This window comes from Schistocerca piceifrons, chromosome 4, assembly GCF_021461385.2.
Source record: "Schistocerca piceifrons isolate TAMUIC-IGC-003096 chromosome 4, iqSchPice1.1, whole genome shotgun sequence".
Lineage (NCBI taxonomy): Eukaryota > Metazoa > Arthropoda > Insecta > Orthoptera > Acrididae > Schistocerca > Schistocerca piceifrons.
In genome coordinates this window covers 513,019,004-513,044,281 of record NC_060141.1, presented here as the reverse complement: position 1 = coordinate 513,044,281, position 25,278 = coordinate 513,019,004, and the positions used below count along the sequence as shown (strand labels likewise).

At 43.2% G+C, this 25,278-nt stretch overlaps 1 protein-coding gene across 2 annotated transcripts in view; it reads right to left on the bottom strand.

Moving 5' to 3' along the window:
• LOC124795530 (nuclear transcription factor Y subunit beta) overlaps positions 1-25,278 on the bottom strand; it is a 114,807-nt gene that overhangs the window by 20,564 nt on the left and 68,965 nt on the right. The gene's annotated exons all lie outside the window — the stretch shown is intronic.

The window sequence follows — 25,278 nt, the reverse complement described above, 5'->3', positions numbered from 1 at the left end:
ATACAATTCAATTGTGCGTTTCACGAGGCAAGGCTCTCATCATCATTCTGACGTCACTCAGTTTGTGGCATTCATTAAATGAAATAAAAAACACATTGTAGTAAGGGTCCTCGTCTTATAAAAAATTATCCACTTCACACACTGCAACTTCACAGTGTGAGTGTGCGTACCAAGAATGTCCACTTGACGCTTGTCGCAGTGTCTGGAGGAAGTAGGAGTTGCTTCATATGAGGTATCCCTGTGTAAGAGCAGCTTGTGTTCACACTTCCAAAGATATTATTTTACCAACTTCTAGCAATTACCTCCATGGAAGGTTAACTACTTGTAACTATTCACCTACAATAAAATAAATCCAAAAAGCTGTTAAAAATCTCTATCTGCTATCATGCATTTATTTTATTTAATGAATGCTACATACTGAGTGGCCTGCTGATAAGAGTACTACATGGCCCAAAGGCAGGTTTGAATACCCGAGTGCTTTACTAGGCATATCTCCATTGAAGTTTTTCCAGCCAATGAAATGATTTACCCAGATATTTATATGGGATCTACAATTTAATATTGACTCCAAAGCAAGATGGAACTCTTGCATTCATCACATTACCAAACATTGCCAGGGGTGAAAGAAGTTGTTCCAGCATAAAAGTCAAGTGCTGGCATGACGGTCAGGAAGGGTAGCGCAGAGAGGGCTGTGAAGAAGATGTCAGCCAATAGTACGCTGACCAGCCCTCTCTAGGATGACACCAAGACAGTAGTGGCCTCTAGATGAAGAGAACACGTGCGCCATGCCGCCTGGCCACGGCTCAGTTGAAGACTGACCATACTACAAGCTCTACAGCAGCGACTTAGAAACTGTATTGTTTCACTTGTATTAGGAGTTTTGTATACTGAAGAGATTTTCTTATTTTGTCTGTCACCCATTGCTTGCGACACACCAACGTAAATTCTCAAAGTTAAGTTCTTGTTATTTATTTTACTGTAATAAAAATTCATTGGTACACTTTGCCTGAATAGTCTTCTAGTGATCTAAGAAAGCAGGAAAGCAGGTTTCCTAGACACCCCATAGGATGAATAGGCAGGACACAACAGAAGTTGCAAGTAGCAGGCAAAAAAACTCTCTCCAAAGATCACATTGATACAAAAAATTCTTAGGTCACTTTCCTAAACCACTGAACTTTACCAGATGTACGCACTGAATATTTGTTAAGTTTACCTGTGTGACCTGGTCTTTCGAATGTTCCAGTGTAATTATTTTGCAGTAAAATATTAGAAATGCAAGCAATAAATTGAAAATTGATGAAATCATTCTAAACTAGCACCACTAAGAATTATAAGCAACAGTGACAGTCAACTAAATAAATAATGAACACTTAAATGTTTCAAAAGCTGGTAATTTAAAATGGTTATATAAAGCAAAATATGAGCATTATTGTATGCATACATCACGATGATTAGCTATTTGCCATCGACTACTTGATTAAGGGCACCATTAGAGTTTTCACTGGATTATGGTCTTTAGGTTATATTCAAGCATATATTGCACACTATGTTCAGTAAGTGACTCACTTTAGATTTTTCCATTTATTTTATTTTCTTATTTTGCACACAATGAAACTTTGATTGAAATAACCATGGAGAAACAACCTTCTTTTTTGTTAAAGTCCAAAGAATAATAACGCTACTATGTCAACATTATCAAGGCACACACTTCACAAACACATACAAATGAAAAAGTACTTTGTCGTGTTTGCATATCACCCCCTTCTCAGTAGTGAAGTCAGTTTATGATTTCAACTAATCGTTGGAAATTGAATTTAATGACCACATTTTTTTTTTTTACCCATCTCTAGACTCTTCTTGTTGGACCTGCGCTGACAATTCCACTCAAATGTCTTTATGGTGCTTATTATTCTTGTTCATCAGGTATGAAGATACTCTTTATCTGGTCTTTCACTTTAAGTAAAAAAAAACTTTGGGGTCCTTTCAATCACTTCATATGGAGGCTCTAGTGCCTTTTCACTTGATCAGTCCTTACAAAAACGTACGCTGAGTTGCTAAAGCCCGTATGTATGAATGCTGTCTCTTTTGCTCTGTGGGGATATTGTACAGGTTTTAGATGATTCATATACTGTTTCAGTTGTGACACAATTTGAGTAAGTCTGCATCCCTTACTGTGCCATACTCTTGGGGGGGGGAGGGGGGAAAGAGAAAAATCACCTGGTATCCTGATGGGTGGGCTGTAAACTATTTCTGCAGCTGTAGCATTAGTGTTCTCTCTAATGGAGCACTGAAGACTGAAAAGGATTAAAAGTATTATTTGAGTCCATTTAGCAGTTGCAATAGCACGGATCACTGCTTTAAGTGTTTAATAAAATCTTTCAATTTTTCCATTTGATTGAGGGTGATATGCTGTAGTTTGGTTTGATTGCAACCACATATTTTTGATAGTGCTTAGACTAGCTCAAAGTTAACTGTTTTCCATCGTCAGTCAATACTTGGTATGGCATTCCCAATCCAGTTACTCAATTTAAAAATGCCCTCACCACTGCTTCGACTTTTATGTCCCTAACAAATACTACATCTAGCCAATATGTAACTATATTGATGCTTGTTACACCATCAGGAGGCACTGCTCATATGAAGTCAAGGTAATTTATTTTGAAGCGTTCATCACTACTGCGAAAGTTTCCTAATAGCACTTTTAACAGGTTGTGATACTTTGTTTTTCTGACAATCAGTACATGTTTTCATCTAATTTTGGACATCCTTTTTTTGTACTGATACACATAAAGTGCGATGGTGTTAGTAAACAGTATACCTACAGGCTTCAGGAATATAAGGGCGAGTAATTTGTATCTCCATTTGTCGATGGTATTTTGATTCAAGTGATGTATGATGACTGGACTGTAGTTGGTCGTCGTCGTCGATCAACTACAGTCCAGTCATCATACATCACTTGAATTAAAATACCATCGACAAATGGAGATACGTCGTCGTCTGACATATTCGACAGCCATGTATATACTAAGCAGCTCTCTGTCATATGTGGAATACTACTTAGTGTCATTGTGAACTTTTTTGGGGAAAAATTCACATTGTCCTCCACTGTATCTCACCAATGTTGCTGTGCAGTACCTAATGCAAAATCTGATGCATCCACAAATAACGTGGGTTGATTACATGAACCGGGGAATGTCAAAAGTGTTGTATTTGCAAAATATTTGCATTTGTGGCAAAAAATGCCTTTGGCGATTTTTAATTGTACCTTTTAAGTAAATAATTCAGCAAAGCTTGGTTTTCAGCAGCATGTTTCGAACATCGACAGCAGAAATTGATGATCTGTAATAATGCTCGAAGTTCAAAATAAATCACCTTAACTTCATATGAGCAGTGCCTCCTTCTGATCTTTTGTAGTTCGTTACTGTTGCTACCCTTTCTGGATCTGGCTTCATTCCTGCAGGTGTAGCTAAATATCCCGAGAATGTTAGACCTTTTACACCAAATACTGAGTTTCCAATATCTATTACAAAACTATGCTAATTCATCTGTTTAATGGGTGAATTTAGTTGCTCAACATGTTGCTCTGGACATTCTGATGCTATCAAAATATCATCCAAATACGGGAAGCAGAAATCTAATTCTCTTAAAACTTCACGTATAAACCTCTGAAATGTGCTAGGTACATTATGAAGTCCGAAGGGCATATAATTAAATGCATAAAGACAAAAGGTACAATAATAGCCAATTTTTGTTTATTAATCATTGGCTAATGGAATTTGGTAAAACTCTTTCAGTAGGTTAATCTTTGAGGATATCTTTTTTTCCTTTTGAAGCATGAAATTTACATCAACAACTCGTGGAACTGGATAGCAGTCTGACAGTGTCCAGTCATTCAGATGGTGACGATCTCTCCAAACTCGCCACTGGCCATTTGGTTTCTTAACAAGGTTTAGTGGACTAGCCCATAGCGCTTGTGATGGATGTATAATAGCATTATTTAACAGAAACTGAAATACTTTTTTGCAATTTGCAATTTATGTAGGTCCAATCTATGAGCCTTACTGTACACCGGTGGACCACTAGACGTAGTGATGTAATGCTGCACTACGTGCTTCAACACCTTTGGTATGTATGGCTTTGTTAGTTCAGGAAATTTCTCCTAAAGGGCCCTATCGCACTGGGATGCCACAGCAGCTCTGCTGGCAGATGCCAGACGGAAGCTTGGGACACAATGGAGCCTCCCACACATGGCACCTACCTGCGTGTGGCAGCCCTGTAGGCAGAGTGGCTATCATGCCGTTCTGCTGGCAGGCCTGGCAGCACTGCCAGTTAAACACACACCTGCTTATGGCCACTCCTGCACTAGGATGCCAGCAGACCTGCCTAGTGCTACATGCCGCACATCCGTACCTAGTTATTTGCCCATGTGAGTGCTATGGACAGTTTTTAAACCAAATCTTATCTGCGAGATTCGGATAAGATCAGCTACTTGGGACACTATCTGAGGACTACTCAAAATGCGAACTCGGAAAAACTGTTTTTGGAATTATGAGCATCACAAATGAAGCCCTGTTCAAAGGCCAAGCCCCTCCACGTTATAATCATGTTTACACTACTTATAATAATGCACCTTCAGGTTTCCAACTGGCTGGAGCTTTTGGAAATTATTGATCCTCAATTTCCTCATAGGCTGTTCCTGATGCTCCACTTCAATCACAAGAAGTTCCTACCAGACAAAGCACATTTTACTATGGGGCTATGGAAGAACCTAATTCCAGATCGAAATAGCACAGATACATCTCCTGCCGCAGAAAGTGATGCTAAAGGGTCCAAAACATCAGACACACTAGAAGTATTTTGAGAGAAGATATGTAAAGAAATGAGACAAGTTTCCTACATTTTGTCTAAAATATTTGTAAAGTGAATTTCAGTTTATAATAACAGACTTTACAAACAAAAATGAAAAAAAAATTCTATATATACTTTACAGTTAAAACTAAAATGGTAAATATCACTGCAGACAACAAATAATTACCTACCGATTAGACAGGTCACAAAAATCTATTTTCTCTGGCGAGATTACGTTCATTAAAACAGTGCCCTTTTTCGTCAGTTAAACTCGGGAGATCTCCACTAACTTGTCAAAAGAATGTACCGACACACTCAAGAAATTGGAAAATGTAGCACTGTAATTTGTTAAATCATTATACAGCATGTAAAACAACTCGTTTATGTCACAACCAGCAATGAAGGGATGTACTCAGAATGTGTTTTTCTACATTCCCTTTTTACTTTGAACTTGCACACAAAGCTACCAGCTCTTCTACTCAGTGGATACTGAAGGTACTTTTCTGGCATCTTTGCAGGCATCTCATACAGCCAGACCTGGGCGCTGCCAGCAGAGCGGAAGCAGACCTGCCATGGTGTCCGCATGTGATAGAGCCCTAAGTTTCGAAAACAGGCATCTTGCACAGAGTGAGCTTACCGACTTTTTACCGTCGACAGTAGAAGTAGAAGCAGAGCAAAATGTGACAAGAACAGTAAATATTGCTATTGCCATTTTTTAAATTTGGCACATGGATGTAAGCCTGAAAAATATGTTCAGCCTTGTCAGTGGCCAAATAAGCAAAACTAGAAAGGGTAGATACACCACCAGCTGAGTGTTCTACCCCAGTACTCATACTAAGTTGCCAATATTGCCCATTTGTTAAATATCAAAATGGTGGAAGATATTTTCTGCTGAAGTGTTTAATAAGGTGATGTTATCTATCAACTTTTTATTTTTGAGACCATCAAGTAATGATGAAGGAAATCAACCTCCAACACATCTTTTGATACATCTGTTACAACAGAGAGCCATTTAACATTGTGTTTGAGTGCTGAATCAATGGCTAACAGCTTTGTACCACAAGTTTTTATCTCTGACCTATTTGCAGATTCAAGTCTGAGGATTTAACTTTCTAGTCTTTTGAAGCTGGTGTAACACACACATCTGCTTCACTACCTACCAGAAAGTACCTTCCACCATTTCAATCTTTAACAAGTAAGCAATATCGGCAGCTCACTGCAGGTACTGGGGTAGAACACTCAGCCGCTGTTGTGTCTAAACCTTCTAGTTTTGCTTATTTGGCCGCTGACAAGCCTGACCACATTTTTTCAGGCTTATAGACATGTGCCAAACTTAAAATGATAATAGCAATATTTACCATTTTTATTGAATTTTGTTCTGTTTCTACTTCTACTGTGCAATCATTGCTACTTGGCTTTCAGAGCATCTTAATCTCAGTTTCCAATTCTTCAATTCTTAAAAGGAGCTCTTGTAAACTGACATGGATGGGGATGTTGATGAAATGGACTGAACTGATGCAATGTCAACCTCCCAACAAAGTGCATTTCAACCATATGATCTGCCATTTGAGCAGTCTTATCCACTGTTTTGTCAGATATAACCAAAATATTTTGAATGCTACTAGGAAGTTTGTCAACCCACAATGTTTTTAAGATCTTGTCCTACACATCAGTACCGGCACAGCCCCGCATTTGTCTTAATAACAGGCTAAGCTTCTTATCATCCGGTTCTAAACCACTCAAGAAATTTTTAAGTTTTTGGTCTTCACTTTCCTTAAATACAGTCAAAATTCGTTTTTCACAAGAGAATATTTTTGTTCTCATCACTTTTAACTTGATCCCATATATTTTCAACAGATTTTGTCTCCAGCTGAGTAAGCAAATAGTTAAATTTAGTTGCTCTGTACCTATAACAGCTATCGAAATTGCACTACAGCTTGACAAAAACAGATGTCTGGCTTCTCCATCCAAAGCAGTGGTAGCTTAATGTTCACTTTATCAATTTCTAGCTTACATTCAGGATTATTCCCCTCATATCCATCTGCTGTTGACATTTTGCGTATTTTTTAAACACAGTAAGCGATGAATTCAAGTGTTAAAAAAATCACATTTAAAATCTTGCCACAAATCAATTTGCAAATGTTGTCATCTCAACAATCACATTTAGTTCGTCATCTCAGACTTTTCTTATCTCTTGGAATCCAGCAAAGAACTCCCTTGGTCCATCTACCATCCATTTGCATAACTACCTGCCCTCTTCCATTTTCGCTGTGATTATAATCACATCGTGCACTCCAGTTTGTTTCTGGATTCATTTTCTTTGTTATCCTATTTATCCTCCTAATTCCCAATATGCATCTCATCACAGCTCTCAGTTTTTGAATGGTTTTTACATAAGAGGCCCATGTTTCAGTGCTATATGTAAAAACTAGTACATGCAATTTGTGTATTTTACATTTTAAAATTTTGGTAGCTTAGTTTTTAAAACTATTTTACCAAAACAACTCCAAGCCATTAGTAGTCTTCTGGTTATTTCTTTTTCTGTCCATCCAGTTACAGGCCTCATCTACTCTAAACACAAAAGCAACACCTGGTTATGTGCCTTGTTGCTAATTTTGTCCATTTTCAGCACGATAATTACAAATTATTTTATTCTTATGATAATGGATTTTCAAAACTATTTCCAAGCTTCATACAGTAAGTTTCCTCATTCATTATACAAGATACCTGCACAAGAGGCAAATACACAACTTCACAAGTAAAATGGAGATGGATCAGATGAGTTCCTTCACCATATACTGACTTATTGTGCTCTGAGGTTATAGGTCTGGAGACCACTTCCAGACCTGCTGTGAATAGTTTTGGAAGCATGGAACTGCTTTGCCTCACTCTTGTTTCAATTTCCATAAATTTCAGTTTTGACATAAAAAAAAGAAAACAACATCCTTGCTTCTCAGGCTCTTTCGGTGTGGTGAGTTGTTGCTGGACTACTAAGGATGATCTTACATGAACTGAACATAACTGAGTACTGAGCGGAGTGAAAATAAACTATCCCCAGGAATATTTCTGCAATACAGACTATAAGATGTATTTCTTTGATTACAGTGCTCATTTAAAAAGTTAACCCATAACAACAATGAGGTAGATGGTGCACAAACTCACTAGTTGTATGTAAAGTACACCAGCGGCAAGAGAATACCTTCACTGCCTGATAGCAATGGTAGTGTTACTGATTACAGTGCCATTAAAGCAGAGTTAAAACACAGTTTTCCAGTAGTATTTTGGAACATATACTGTGTTCGAACATTATGAGTTACACAAAATTTTTAAGGCTTTCATGGCCACTTGTTGACAAACTGCCTATTTGCTTCTGTCTCTGGTTTTTCAGCTGACGTTTGTCTGATTATTTTACTGGCGTTTCGCCAGCACGAGTGGCTTGCATTGTCAAAGCTTCACCCTCCATTGCTGGTGGTGAACTGGAGCAGAGCTCGGCGGCTGCAGACTGTATGTACCTGGCGCGCTAACATCCAAGGGCTTCTCCGCAGTCATTTCCGGAGTTCGGCGGAGAACTGAGACAAATCTATATTGGAAAATTATAGTGACAGCAAATATTTCAGGTCCCTGGAATACCTCTAACTGGACCTGTGGTATGGGTACACACCAGGGAGTGAACACATACGGTTGTCCAAAGTGTACAATTGAGAGGAGGGAGGTGAAAGTCCCTAAAAAGAATTTCTTAACTAATACCAATTTGGAAGCCCACTGTGTCAACTGGCATGAATAAGTATCTCATAATTTGGATGATTAGGGAATTGGTGGATGGTAACGGCAACTGGTGACGTCAATATTGTCTATGTCAGGCCCTAGCTTCCACTACAAGACAGCCAAATGCTGAGGTGCTAATGGAAAACCACACAGGGAATTGCTGCAAGTTCCACCAACAGCACAGAAGGAGGAAGCTTGTAACTGTACTAAAATGTAGCAATGTGATTTGCTTGTGAACTTGAGGCTTTCTTCAAGAAACAGCTTGGTTCAGCACTTCACTTCTCCCTACTGGGGAACCTCTCCCCGTAACTGGAATGGAGGTAATGAGTGCGAGTGTCAGTTCTTTATCGTAGTAGATGATACATCACCAAGGTTCCTACAGTGCCACACACTGCAAGCTGCCAAGAGCTGCTTCATTTGCATTTACAGCCCTCACGAGTCCTTGTGACTGTTGAGATAATGTACCAGAAAAAAGTTCCTCAGTGTGCACGCTAGACCTTCATTAGAGAAAAGAGCTTTCCTTTACCACTAGGTAGGTTTGCATTCCACCGTGGTAACAAACAAGTGGCGACTCACTAGATTTAGATTGGCCTAATTCATTTATAAATCTTTAATGTGTAGAATTGTTGCTATTGTTAATTAAATATTATTCTTTTCAAATATTATTAACTACAGGAGGTGCATCTGAAGTGAAGGCTTATTTAATAATTTTATTTCAATTTAAATAATGTATAACAATGCTTTGTTTAATTTATTATGAGACAATTTCTGGCCACTTCTTATCATCAAGAGGTGAAACGTGTAGCACGGTCAATACACACATGTGAAAGTGATACACATCCTAGCTTTTTAGAACTAATAGTTATTCCATCGGGAGGGGAGGGGGGGGGGGGGGGAAGGTTAAAAAGGAAGAGCAGGTCACTCATACCTCAGGAGCAGATGTACCCACCAGCAATGAGGTCGAGGGTACACAAAATGGAGGTGTTGGAGAGAGGTGGTCAGAGATAGAGCATAGATAAGCTCTGTGCTAGCTTCAGCCCAAAGATTACAAGAATGGAGTGGGAAGTAAAGACAGATTAAGGGGAAGAAAAATGCACAAGAGCAGTAATGAAACAGGTTGGTTGGTTTAATGATCAATGGGACCAAACTACAAGCTCATCAGTCCCCTCTCCTTACCTGGAACAGCAAATCAGGGCCTAGTGTATGAAATCCAAGGTTTACCACAGGTCAACAAAGCCTAGAGAAAGGAATAAAGACAAGGAGGGGGGAGGGGGGGGGCGGCAAGATGTCCCGTCCAGAGAGCAGAGAGAAGTCCCTAAAGGCAGAAAATGCAAGGGGGAACATAACCCCACCACCACTCACCAGAGGCACCCCACCCACCAATACCCAAAACCCTAACAACATGAACAGGGTGCGAGGAGCACAGGAAAACAGAGGAAGGACACCAAGTCAAACAAAACATGTGAGAAGGGGGAAGAAGAGTAAAAGAGCGTGTGGGGTGGGGCCTTGGTCGGACCAGCAAGCCCAGACAGCTGCTGCCATTTGGAGCAGAGGAGGCAACAGGGCATCCTGCCAATGTATCATTGGGCTGCCAACACTGAGATGCCTCCCTTATAGAGAGTGGTAAAAAACTTTCTTCATGAATAAAACATAAAATCAGGTGTCAGCCACTGAGGCATCATCTGCTAACACCAAGGGTAGCAAGTCAGGAAGATTAACTGTAAGTCCAACACAGGGCGGCTAGGTGAGGACAGTCCAGCAAGATGTGGACCACCATCAAATGGGCGCTAAAACAACAGTGGGGTGGCTCCTTGCTATGGAGGAGATGACTATGAGTCAGCCAAGTAAGACAATGCACAGCTGGCGAAGGACAATGTACTCCTTGCGAGAGGCTTGCACGGAGGATCTCCACAAATTTGTGCTTTCGTTTGTTACCTGTAGTTTGTTCGGCAAAGTCAGAGTATGCCATTCTGTATTCCAAATCCTTAGAACTTTCCAGTGTAATACTGTTCAAAAGTCTGATTCCAGAATACTGATCTCAATAGGTGGCTTGGCAATTGTCAATTCGGCCAGCCTGTCAGCAAGTTAATTCCCCAGGAACCAAATGTGACCTGGGGTCCACAGAAAGACCACTGAGCTTCCACATTGAGGACGAGGAACCATGGACAGTCAGGACCAAGGGATGGTGGGGTAAAACTGGCTGATATCTTGTAAACTGCTCAAAGAGTCACTACACAAGAGGAAGGACTCATGGTGCAGGAACAGATGGGGTAAAGAGCACCAGAGATGCCAGAAACATCAGCAACCATAAAGCCATGAGTATAAGCTACTTCTGAACCCCAAAATATGTCAAGAATAGAGAAGAACTGATGGTGGAGAGCTTCAGGCTTCAGGATAAGCCGAGTCTTTCGGAACCTGTGACAAGTCGAGACAGTGCTGTGGATGGGGGTGCACCACCCAGAGGTGTACGCGAGTGGGCCCAAAGAAAATTAGTAGAGGGGAGAGCTGGGGGTCAGGAGAGAGAGAGAGAGAGAGAGAGAGAGAGAGAGAGAGAGAGAGAGAGAGAGAGAGAGACCGACCAGATGCAGATGGTGATAACTAGACCTGGGCTGCCACTGCAGGAGGTGGATCTCCATATATGGAAAGAGGAAACTGTAGTTCAGATGCTCCAGGGACAGCAGATGTGTAACACAAAAGTGATCAACTGTTGTTGATGCAGAGCCCATAATCGTTGAACATATCCCTCTGCTAGGAAGGTGATCATGAGGCTAGTCCAGAAGAACCAGTTGCCAGTTTTACACCACAATGGTGTATCAGGTAGAGCATCTGTAATGTCAACAATGATACCAATAATCTAGACAGGACTACACCAACGCTGTGTTGAGCTGTATCAGTAGAGCAGACCAGATCCCAGTTGGTATTGCTGAGGCATCGAAGAGCACTGAGGTATGACCAGTGCACCAACTTTAGTTGCCATAGAAGGGAAGAAGCCATGTCAACCAGGCATCAGAGATCACTCTCCAAAAACGATCCGAGTCCACCACATTGAGGGACTGGCCATAAAGCTACAGATTTGGATGGGGATGTACTGTATAGTGACAACAAAAACAGCAAAACGCAGGTCTTGGCAGCCGAAAAATGGAACCCACGAGTGAGAGCTTAAGACTGCACGTGGTCTATTGCTCCCTGCAGACTGCATTCAGCAAAGTTCATTGTGGACACACAAAATAAGTGCAAAAATCATCAACATACAAAGATGGGGTCACCGTAGGTCCTGCAGCCACCATAAGACTACTGATAGAAAGTTTTGATTGTCGTACAATCAAAACAGAAGTGAGTGGAACCCCATTCTCTTCCAGATAAAAACTGGGAGCAGACCACGGAGGCCTCACTCATTAAGGTAACAAGGATATGATGGTGCCATGTGGTATCATGAGTTTTATGCAGATTTGGGGGGAGGGGGGACTGCAATAAAGTGCTACAAGCAGCGTGTGGGTGGTGATATAAGGGCTTCATGTCACAGCAGTAAACCATAACTTTCACTTTTTCAAGAAGGGTATTCTCACTCCAGAGTCAGGATGCAAGTGCCGGTATCAACGCGATTATCCTTAGGACCTCTCTGGACGAAATGAACACTCTCACGCCATCATATTAAATGACTGGTGAGGACTTATGTCCTCTGGGGTGTCTCCTAAGTGCTCTCAAATACAAAGATAAGTCAAATGTCTGGTAGAACAGGTTTTACTCAGTAAGGAACCATATGGTATCTTACTGAGCGAGTTAATTTCACCAAAATTATATTTGATATGTTAAGAAAAAAAAGTAGTTTGGTAAATTGCAAAAGACTTATCGCCTGTCCTGGAACAAACCAAGTAACGAGGAAATGGTTTCACCCCAAGCCAACAGGCCTGGCTGTTATCCCAGGGAGGTGGCCAGGGCCAAGGATGCAAAAGTAGAAGCAGAGAGATAACTGTTCCTTTTTGAAGAAACAGCCGAGGAAGAGTATCCAGAAGTATCGACCATAGTATGCTTCATGTGCAGACTGTACAACCTGGTACCACACAATCCAATCAGGGACTCACCCTGTGACAGCCACCTAGCCATGGCAAGAGCCACCTGGCACAGCAGTCGTTGCTGGGATTCCCAATGCCACAAAACAACATAGCTCACACTTGGGAAACAAAATTTAGAAACGGAGATCAAACCCAAGGGAGACAACAAGCTGAAAAAACAGAGTGGAAAAATAGAACACAAGATCAAGAAGGTATAGCAGAAATGAGGGAATAATCAGATCGTCATAAAGGGGAACACTGAGCAAGGAGGAGGGTGGTGGTGGTGGAGGAGGGGGGGAGGGGGGGGCAAGAGCTAGGATGGGAAGGAGTAGATATGGGGAAGGGATGCAGCCCAGGAGAGTGGAAAGACAGCAATAGCCTGGGGTCCCCTGTGCGCCACGTTTGTACCCACAAAAAAGAACTGTGGGGCACCTAGGTGGATGATGGAACACAGGGTGATGAGATAAAGTCCAGAAGGGTGTCGGGATGGAAGGATGTGCTGGAGGACAAGTTCTCATCTCTGAAGTTCAAGGAAACTAGTATCATGATAGAGGATCCCAAAACCAGTGTGTTATAGCAAGCGCTCAGGTCCCCTGCGTCATCCTCAAGAGCATGTTTAGCAACGGCGAACTGGGTATTCCCCAAGGTGTAGAGTTACTAGCCTACTTACGTACTCATTCAATTTAGTGATGGTACATCTACATGAAATGCTTTTCAACTGGCACTAGTTAGCTGATAAACAACGCAAGTGGTTCCATTGGTTGCTCTTGGTTTGATATTGTAGTATCTTCCACAGGTATGGCTGGAGTAGGTGATAGGGGGCACAGAACTGTAATGTCTCAGCAGAGGATTGGAGGGTAATCAATCTGAAGGGTGTACCAGATTGCCAAGCCCTGAAAGTGTACCTTGGGTTCTTATAGGCAGGTTGGTTTAAAGGCAGGAGAAGGGACCAAACTACGAGGTCATCGTTCCCTTGTTCCTAATAAAACAATGCCACAAGGGTGAGAATACAACGGACGAAATATATAACACAAAACGGAAAGAAAGGAAAATCCACAAGAACGAATGGAAGGCAAAAAACACTAAAAGAAACAAAAGATGACAAGAAAACAACAGATGCTAGAAACAGAAGGGAGTAAAACATAAAACCAGATTATAGTGGCTGGTCAACCAAGAGAATAAAAAGGGAAAGCCAGCCACTCTGCAACACATTAAAACCTTCACCCTAAAAGCACTATGGTGGAGGACATGGAGGGACAAAGGACATGCGCTAAAACTTAGACGTATAAAACCCACTCTCACAGTTAAAAAGCAAAACTAAAGCTGCTGTGGAGGCATTGTCGCCCAACACCGAAGGCAGGGTGCTGGGAAAGTTAAAAGTCTACCACAGAGTGGCAAAAAGTGGGCAGTCCAGCAAGAGGTGGATGACTGTCATTTGGGAGCCACAGCGACACTGAGGTGGGTCCTCACGACAGAGTAGGTAACCATGCGATAGCCATGTATGGCCAATGCAGAGTCGGCAGAAGACAACTGATTCCATGCGAGAGGCCTGCATGGAAGACTTCCACACATTCACAGTCTCCTTAATGACACACAGTTTGCTGTGCGTGCTGTTATGCCATTCCGTCTCCCAAAGCTGGAAAACCCTGTGGTGTAAGACAGAATGCAGGTCAGCTTCGGAGATGCCTATCTCCAGAAGCGGTTTTGGCGTCTCCTGTTTGGCCAGCATGTCGGTTGCCAGGGGATTCCGATGTGTCCTGGGATCCACACAAACACCACTGAACGGCGGGACTGTTCCAGGGCATAGATGGACTCCTGAATGGACGCTACCAGAGGGTGGCGAGGGTAGCACTGGTTGATAGCTTGTACGCTGTTCAATGAGTCAGTACACACGAGAAATGACTCGCCAGGGCATGAGTGGATGCACTCAAGAGCACGAGATATGACCACAACCTCTGCAGTGAAAACACTGCAGCCAACTGGCAAGGACTGCTGCTCAACATATCCTCCATGAACATATGCAAAAGCATACATGACCATCAGCCATTGAGCCGTCGGTGTACACCACTTCAGAGCCCCGGAACACGTCAACATTCAAGAGGAAGTGATAGCGGAGAGAGGTGGGGTTAATGGAGTCCTTAGGGCCATGAAAAAGATCCAGACGAAGCCACGATGGAGGCGTACGTGAACGGACCCCAAGTACAGGTGGTAAAGGGAAGGACTCCAGTTCGGAGAGAAGGGACCGCACGCAAACCACAATCGTTAACCCCGATCTGGGCCGCCGATGCGGGAAATGGACTGCCGCGGGCGGGAAAAGGAGACGGTAATTCGGATGCTCAGGGGATCTATGAATGTGTGTGGTGTAATTGTTGAGCAGCTGCGCACGTCTGATCTGCAGTGGAGGGACACCAGCCTCCACCAGTACACTGGTCACTGGACTCATTCTGAAAGCTCCTGTCGCTAATCAAACCCCACAGTGGTGCACAGGGTCGAGTAACGAAATGCTGAAGGCGCTGCCAAACCATAAACCACACTCCCATAGTCAATTCGGGATTGGACAAGGGCTCTGTAGAGCTGCAGCAGCATACAGTGATCTGCACCCCAATTGGTGTTGCTCAGGCAACGGAGGGCATTAAGGTGCTGCCAGCACTTCTGCTTAAGCTGACGAAGATGAGGGAGCCAAGTCAATCGAGCGTCGAAAACCAGTCCTAGGAATTGATATGTTTCAATTACAGTGAGAAGATTGTCATTAAGGTAAAGTGTGGGTTCCAGGTGATTGGTACGACACCGACAGAAGTGCATGACACACAACTTTGCGGCTGAAAACTGGAAGCCGTGGGCTAGAGCCCATGACTGAGCCTTGTGGATGGCTCCCTGGAGGTGCCGTTCAGCAACAGCAGTACTGGAGCAGCAGTTAGAAATGCAGAAGTCATCTGCATACAGAGAAGGTGAGACGGAGGGCCCAACAGCTGCTGCTAGACCGTTAATGACCACTAAAAATAGAGGTACACTCAATACAGAGCCCTGCGGGACTCCATTCTCCTGGATATGGATGGAACTATGGGAGTTACCAACTTGGACATGGAAAGTATGGAGCGACAGGAAGTTTTGGATAAAAATTGGGAGTGGTCCCCAGAGACCCCACTCATATAATGTGGCAAGGCTATGATGTCGCCAAGTTGTGTCGTATGCTTTACGCAAGTCAAGAAAGACAGCAATCAGGTGTTGACGTCTGGAAAAGGCTGTTCAGATGGCAGACTCAATGGACACAACATTATCAGTGGTTGAGCGACCCGGGCAGAAGCTGCCCTCACATGGAGCCAGCGAGCCACGTGGCATGAGGACCCAACCCAACTGCCGACGTACCATACATTCCAGCAGCTTACAAAGAACGTCGGTGAGGCTGATGGGCCGATAGCTATCCACATGAAGCGGGTTTTTACCGGGTTTGACCATCGGAATGATGGTGCTCTCCCACCATTGTGATGGAAAGACGCCATCGCACCAGATTCGGATGAAGATGACGAGAAGATGTCGCTTGTAGTCAGATTAGAGATGTTTAATCATCTGGCTGTGGATGCGATCAGGCCCAGGAGCTGTGTCGGGGCAATGAGCAAGGGCTATGAGGAGCTCCCACTCTGTAAACGGGGCATTATAGGATTCACTGCAGCATGTAGTGAATGAGAGAACTTTCCCTTCCAGACACCGATTGAGTGTGCGAAAGGCTGCGGGGTACTTCTCTGATGCAGAGGCTCGAGCAAAGTGCTCAGCAATCATGTTTGCAGTGGTACATAACTCGCCATTTATGGTAACACCGGGGACAGCTGTTGGCGCCTGGTACACGAAAAGAAGTTTCATCTTTGCCCCGACTTGGGAAGGTCACGTGTGGCACCCAATGGTGGAGACAAACCTCTCCCAACACTCCTCCTCCTGTTGTTTGATAAGGTAGCGAACACGGGCACGGAGCCATTTAAAGGCTATGAGGTGCTCCAGGGAAGGGTGCCGCTTATGCCACTGTAGAGCTCGCCAACGTTCCTTAATTGCTTCCGCAACTTCCAGCGACCACCAAGGGACTGCCTTATGCCTCGGGCACCCTAAAGAGCGAGGGATCACGTTTTATGCTGTGGAAACAATTGTGCTAGTCACCTGCTCAACCATCACATCGATGTTACCATGTGGGGGAGATTCAGCAGTGACAGCAGAGGTGAAAGTTCCCCAGTCCGCTGTGTTCAAAGCCCATCTGGGCAGGCGTTTGTGTGCCTGACGCTGGGGCAGTGACAGGAAGACGGCGAAGTGGTCACTACCACACAGCTCGTCATGTGCTCTCCAGTGGATAGATGGGAGAAGTCCTGGGCTGCAAATTGATAAATCGATGGCCGAGTAACTACCATGAGCCACAATGAAATGTGTGGCGTCCCCAGCATTTAAGAGGCAGAGGTCGAATTGCAACAGTAAAGTTTCGACATCTCTGCCTCGGCCAGTAAGCATGGTACCACCCCACAAGGGGTTATGGGCATTAAAATCTCCTGGAAGTGGGAAAGGTTTAGGGAGTTGATCAATCAGTGCAGCTAATACTTTCACGGGTCCTGAACCATCTGGAGGAAGATATACATAGCAGTCCGTTATTTCCTGCATTGTCCTTATTCTGACAGCCACAGCTTCAATAAGGGTTTGAAGGGGCACATGTTCACTACAGACCGAGTTTAGGACATAAACGCAAACTCCACCTGACATTCGATTACAGTCTCTACGGTTCCTGTAATATCCCTTATAGCTACGGAAGGCAGGGGCCCGCATTGCTGGGAACCAGGTTCAAGGTTTTTTTTTTTGGGGGGGGGGGGACCACAAAACTTTCAGAAAGTTGCTTTCTGTATCTTTTTGAATATCTAGCAATATGATCTTCAAATCCATAGAGCTGAAGAAGAGCATGGCACTGAGACCACCATATGTAAGCGGAGTAGGGCCATGCTGACCAGAAGGAATGTTGAAACTACCGTAACGAATGAAAAAATGGTGATCAACACTACCAGAGGGTGTCAATGAGGGAGGGTTTTGTCCCCTCGACTATGTAACCTACTGGTGAATGAACTCGTTTAAGAGCTGAATGCTAAATGCTGCTTTTGTCAAGGATATGCGGACAACTTAGTCACAGTAATACTTGGCAAATCTGCTAGTACTGTTAGAACTATGGAACAATGTGTATTGAACATAGTGTTAAATTAGTGCATGACACAGCATCTAAGGAGCAATCGTAATCTTTGTAATACAATTTACAAGGAATAACATACAGGACATGCACTGGAATCTTAGCTTCTCTATGAAACTCTACCTGTAATGGAGATTGTGAAGCATCTAGGGGTAGCCCTGGATGCGAAACTATTATTGACCCCTCGCATAAAGAATGCATAATGACAGGTAAAAAATTAAAGCACCAAAAAATAATAAACAAAGTAACAAAATTTCAGGAATACATTTGTCTGGGTAACATATTTAAGTGATTTACGCAATTAATAATGCAAGATCAAAGGTTAATGTAAGTGTGAGATAAGCTACTGCACATGTGAAATGCTGATACATTATTAACCAGTGTAACTGCCAAAATGTAGAATGCAATCACGCAAATGTGCATGCATTGTGTTGTGCAGTTGCCAGATGCCAGTTGGTGGGATGGATTTCCATGCCTTTTGAATTTGGTCAGTCAATGCGGGAGTAGTTAATGCCGATGCTGGAGTCGTCGTCCGATGATGTCCCATATGTGCTCGATTTGAGACAGATCTGGGGATTGAGCAGGCCAAGGCAAAATGTTGACACTACGCAGACTATGTCGGATTACAACAGCAGTATGTCGGTGAGTACTGTCCTGTTGAACACCTGCTGCAGTGCTGTTCATGAATGGCAGAACAGGTTGAATCACCAGATTGATGTACAATTTTGCAGCCAGGGTGCATGGAATAACCACAAGAGTCCTTATCACATCCTAGGTGTAGGTACAGTGAGTCTAGATCACAGACGGGTTGGTTTCAAGCCCTCTACTGGCCTCCTCCTAACCAAACCATGGCCATCACTGGCAGAACCAGCTTTCAACACAAAACTTAACACTCCAATGAGCTCTCACTTGAGACAATTCAAGTCACAAATGGCAATGGTTTTGGGTCAGCGGAATGTGTGCTACAGGGCGAATGACTCGGAGCTGTACTTGAAGTAACTGATATGTCACAGTTCTCTGTGTCACTGGGGTGCCAACTGCTGCTCAAATTGCTGCTGCAGATGCAGGCAGTATCTTGTGCCCGGGCAATACATAGAACATAGTGGTCTTCCCTCTCGGTAGTGCTAGTTCACTGTGTCACTGTGGTGCCAACTGCTACTCAAATTGCTGCTGCAGATGCAGTATCGTGTGCCCGAGCAATACAGCAAACACAATGGTCTTCCCTCTCGGTAGTGCCATGTGGTTGTCTGGTGCCCAGCCTTCTTGAGCATACATTCTTGTGACACCGCTGCCAGCAATCATGTACAGTGGCTACATTCCTGCCAAGTCTTTCTGCAATATCGCAGAAGCTTCTTGTAGCCCTATTACATGACCTCATTCAAATTCATTGAGGTGTTGATTATGGTGTTTTTGTCATCTTACACGTGTTCTTGTCTAAAATCAACTCACCACATCCAATCTCAAACATACTGTCCATCACTCAGGAATCAGTGGCCATGAACAAGCTAACAGGATGGCCAGGACAGGTGCAACAAATCCATTTATTGGAGTGGAATCTCTCCTAACCATCGCTAAAGTGATGGTTAAATCAAAACTACAAAACTGGATCAGAAATACAGCATGTAGGATATTGGACTATGATCCAAAAACAGAAACATGCAAGTTAATGACGTTCAATGCCATGTTGCATTGGGAGTTTTGTAAGACTGGGCTTGAACAAGAGATAGTGTAAACTCATGGTAGGCCTAATGACGGGCGAGGAACTTTATGAGACACCTACACACAATGAGCGTAGAAAAATAAGCCCCTATGTGTAAGGTTGTGTGTAGGCTGTGTGGTGAGGGTGATGAAACATTGGAGATCTGAAGACACAGAATGTTTCGTTCATCATGTCCTGAAGAAATCTTTCTGTTAAAGAACTAGTAAAGGATCTCTTATTACTCTTTAAGGATACTGGTTGGCTTTACTAGAATCGTAAAGAGTGAAACCGCACAATAAACCTTGTTTCAGTGTGGGCAAATAGTGAGCTAAGACTGCTGTTAAAAACCAAATTAAAGTATTTAGACATTCAAGGCCTGGCTGGGAGTACATAATAAGTGGAAAGCTGCTGAGGTTTTTGGAAGCTGAGCTTAGAGGGAGTTGAGAATACTGCATGGAAGATCTGATTGTGAATAAAATCTATGGGGCAGTTGCAGAAAGGCAAAGACTGAGAGGAAGTTGGTGAAGGTGTCGAGGGATTCAGTGGTGGGTCAGATTTGTTTCCTGCAGATGCCCATGCTTTAGTGAAGAGAACATTTGGTATGGAAGAGGTGACAGCTGTCCAAGTGTAGGTACTGCTAAACTGGTTGGTATTATATGGAACGTGGTTTGGATTTGGGCTTCTGTGAAATAAAGATCAATGTCAATGAAGAGGCTTTGGACCTGGAAAGGAGTTAAGTCATTGCAGGAGCGGAGGAGTTCTGCTTCACTGTGATCACAGATCTAAGAAATACATTTGTACAGAACCAGGGGGACCAGCTTCAGGGTACTGAGAAATGGCCATGCAGTCCATGGAACGATTAGCGTAGGGCAGAGCCATCCTGGTTTCTGTAGCTGATACCATGATTTGTCTGTACGTCTGTCATTCGAAAGTGAAGTAGTTAAGGGCAAGGATGAAGTTGGCTAGGGTGACAAACAAATTTTAGAAAGATTTTCAGGTGGCTGTACGTACTGAACATAGAAGCAGACTACCTGGTTATTAAAATATTCATTGAAAACAGTTCCATGCATGATACAAATAATCTAATGATAGCATCGAATTCACAGTAGAGAGACAAGCTCACTAAAATTTTTACTATATTTTTAAAATTTTTATTAACATTTATACTAAAAATTTTTGTGTGAAGTTCTTAACAAGTGATACACATGCGCAATAAGTGTGTGTGACACATAGTAATGTATATCTTGACGTCTCCTAGGCAATGGCCATATTTCCAATTACTGTTAAGCAAATACATAAATAGTTATAAATTATCTATCGAGTAATCCATACAAGGATGCCTAAACAAGTGGGTATCAATAGCATGAAGCGATTGTGCCATAATACTATCAATCCTTATATTTTTAACACGATTTTGGTAGCTTATGTATCTAAGATTGTCACTGATTAACATAGGACAGCAGAATAACTCTGAATAAGTTGTCAAGTTTACTTGGTATCCTGCAGTTCTGTTTGTGGCATATAAACATGAATAAAGCCTGTTATTTTGCTATGTTTACAAATGAATAATGTGAGGTGAGGTTGTTAATAAACCAAGAATATGTGTTGTACGTATTTAAAATAGATAAATGCTATAATGTGTGTAATCTCTTGAGTGGTGGTAAAGTTGAGAGTTGTTGTGACGAGTAAGGCAGTGGATTACACCAGCAAGTTTTTAAACAACCAGGCAGAGCAGAATGCAGAAGTATTTAGTCTTTGTCTCTTGGGCTGTGAGGTTGTTTTTCATAAGGTTTTGTGCAGCCAATGATTCACTTGTGCCCGAGAGTTATTCGGGACTTACAAATATTTCAATGTGCACTGGTTCAGGGCTTAAGAAATATTTTAGAACTCTGGGCAATAGCGAGTGACTATTTGAACCGTGGTGAATTCATTACTGTATAAAGATTTACACACACTGGTTGAACATCAAGACTTCAATGTTGTTTAAGTGATTTGATGCACAGCTTCATGACTTTAGTTCACATCTGTTACTGCCTATGAATGCACTGCAAAATTAATTGTTTTGGCTTCTTGTATCTCTGTATCATGCTCAGTAACAACCAATTTGAGGTCACTATTCGCAATAAATATTTGTGAGAATTGAATACACGAATAAGCCTTTGGTTGTACATCACATTATTATTCTGTGGAATCATATTCTTAACATTTTTCCATTTAATATCACAAACCATTTCCTGGTCTGTTTAATATTTCACTGTTTTGTCACTGCTCAGTTAAGGTGGCTCATGAATGTTTGTAAAAGGGCTTAAAACATCATTGTGACCATCCCTTTTTAATCAGACGAACTATATTCAAATCTAAGGCTTTTACTATCTGACCCTCCACCCCATTCTTTAGGGCACACAAATAACTAGGGTAATACGCACCCATGTCAAAACTGTAAAACATGAAGACAAACAGGAGTTAAAAATGACTACACATCAATCCCAATCGGCTTGGATCCACTCCCACCACTTAACCAATGGCAAAGGCTAAAATGGCAGTGTCCAATATCCAACCTAGTTAAAATGACCTCGCGGCGAGAGGGCCGAGAGGAGGTTGCCCAAGCTGCCAGGAGAGGCTTAACAACCTGAAGCTTATTCCCATAAAAAGACGGCCAGTGGTGATATCAAAGTGACACCACCTGCTGACAGACGGCGATACAGAGATCATCCGAAGGAATGCAAGAACTAGCAGGCTGAGATACAAGGACTGCAGCCTCATTTCCTGTGAGACTGATGTGACCAGGAACCCACAAACACCACTGTTGTGTTTGTTGGTTCCTGGTCACATCAGTCTCACAGGGCGAAGAGTTCTGCTATAAATACTGAGCAGTGTTCCGTAAACCAACACTGAAAAACGTTTATGCCAATGATGAAGGCACACCTGACGCCACGGTCAGTTCGAGAGCCATCACTGTACACAATACTACTATCACAGAGTCCCGTGCAAAGGTCGTGGAACTGAAGGCAATAGAGAGAAGCTAGAGTAGTGTCCATAGGAAGCGGATGAAGGCCAAGGTGAACACAGGCCACTGCACAAAGCCAAGGTGGTGAAGGGTTCACACCCACCGGGAAAGTTGCAGGGAGCATGAAATTAAGCCCCCGGAGCGAGAGCCAAAAGAGAATTCCAGGAGGCAAGAGAGAAGATGGACACACCCCATACTGGTGATCAAATGAGTCATCAAAGGAGGAGGCATAGGATGGATGGCCATTCATGGCAGGCAAACAGCATGCATATCTACTGAGGAGAAAGTCACGGCAGTATGACAGTGGTAGTCTGGTAGCTTCTGCATGCAGACTCTCAATCAGGCTAGTGTAAAAGGCGTAAGTGGCCAAATAGATGCCACGGTGGTGGATAGTATCGAGACGGCATAAGAGGAATATACATGCAGATGCATAAAAAAAATATTCATAGTCTAGTTTCAAACAGACAAGGGACTGGTACAAATGGAGGATTGTGGTTCAATCTGCACTCCATAAAGTACCATTGAGAACACACAGGACACTGAGGGATCGCCAGGAAGACCCAGAAAGTTTCCTATCTAGCACGAGCCCCAGGAATTTTAGTTTCAAGAAACGGAAGAGCAACAGGCCCATCATGTACAGAAGGTGGAAGAAACCAATTTTGCCACCAGAAATTCACACAAACAATTTTTTCAGTGAAAAACGAAAGACATTTTTGAGGCTCCGTGAGTAAAGATGATCAAGACACCACTGAAGACACTGCTCAATGAGAGAGGTCCTTGGAGAGCTGCAAGAGATGGCAAAATAGTCAACGAAAAGGGAGCCAGTGATGCACGGTGGGGGAGAGGCCATTATAGGGTTAATGGAGACGGCAAAGAGGACAATGCTAAGGACGGAATCCTCAGGCACACCATTTTCCTGGATAAAGGTGTCCAACAAGGCAGAACACACATATACCTTGAAAACTCAGTCTTTTTAGAAATTCCTGGAGGAAACAGGGCAGGTGGCCATGGAAGCCCCATGTATAGGGAGTACGGAGGATACCAGTCCTCCAGCAGGTATCGCAGGCTTTCTCCAAATTGAAAAACTCTACCACAGTGTGGGATTTGCGCAGAAAACCATTCGTGTCAAGGATGGACAAAGTGACAAGATGGTTAACTGCAAAACAGCGAGCTCGAAATCCACACTGTGCAGTGGTTGGTAAATGTTAGGACTCACGCCACCATACCAGCCGGGCAAGAATCATACGTTCCATCACTTGTAAACATAGTTGGTGAGAGAAATGGGGCAGTGGCTAGGAGGAAGGTGTTCGTCCTTACTGGGCGTAGGTAAGGGTATGACACTGGCTTCATGCCAGTGACTGGGAAACGTGTCATCTGCCTACATGCAGTTGTATGTATTAAGCAGAAATTGTTTACCTGCAGGAGAAAGGTGCTGCAACATCTGAATGTTAACAGCGTGTAGCCCTGGGGTGGAGGATCAGGATGAAGTTAGAGCAAGATCTAGCTCCCTCATAATAAAGGCAGCATTGTAGTATTCACCATTCTGAGAAGAGAAGGTTATCACTCGAGCCACCTCTGCTCGTTTCCGATGGAGGAAGGCAGGGTGATTGTGAGAGTAGCTCGAAATCTCCACAAAATGGTGGCCCAGGGTGTTGGAGATAGCAACAGAGTCCACAATGACGACGTCTGCTACTGTCAGGCCGGAAATTGGGGAATGGATCTTTGTCCCAGAGAGCTGTTGGAGGTTGGCACATACGACGGGAGCGGAACTGTTAAAACAACTAGTGAATGAAATCCAGCTAGCTTTTCTGCTATCCAAAAACGCGACTACACTGTGCACGCATCTGTTTATAATGAATGCAATTTGCCATCTTAGGATGACAAAAGTGCGGAGGGCTTCTCTCCGCGGGCGAATTGCGTTACGCCCTGCCTCAGTCCACCAAGGAAGTGCGAGGAATGGAATGTTCTGCAGCGGTAAGGATAATGTTTTTGAGATATTCCACCTGGTCATCACGACTGGGGAATCTTGTTCACTGAAGGTTGCCAGAGATGAGTAAAGCCTTGGGTGTGCGGGAAATGGTCACTTGAGTATTTGTCAGAGAGAAGGGACCACTTAGATGCTGTGAAAGCTGGGCAATGCAGAAGAATAGGTCCAAATGGGAACACGTGTTCGAGGAGCCTGACAGGAATATGGGTCCTCCTGTGTAAAGACAGAAGAGGTTAAGCTGATTAGGAAGGTCAGCTAAGAGGCCTCTCGGATACGTTCTGGGAGAACACCATAGGGGATGGTGCGCATTAGAGTCACCGAGCAGCAGAAAAGGGTGAGATGGCTGACGTCTAATAACGGATGGATATAAACTGTACAAAGGAAAAAAGGTTAAGTGAGGAAAGGAAAGGTGAACTGCAATAGCTTTAAGACAGGTAGTCAGAATGATGGGTTGACTGTGAGTGTCACCCTGTTTGAGCAGCATGACTCCCCCATGAGATAGAATGCCAACATCAGAGCGGAAGGTCAAAATGTACTGGGAAGAAATGCGAGAGCTTAAAACGATCCGAGAACACAATTTCGTTTCCTGAAGGCAGAGATCAAGTGGACGCTGTGATTGTAAGAGCAACCATAAATCCTCTTTATTGAACTGAAGGCTGCCAATGTTCCATTTGAGTAGTCACGATTAGAAAAAAATGAAGGGGTGTCACCTCG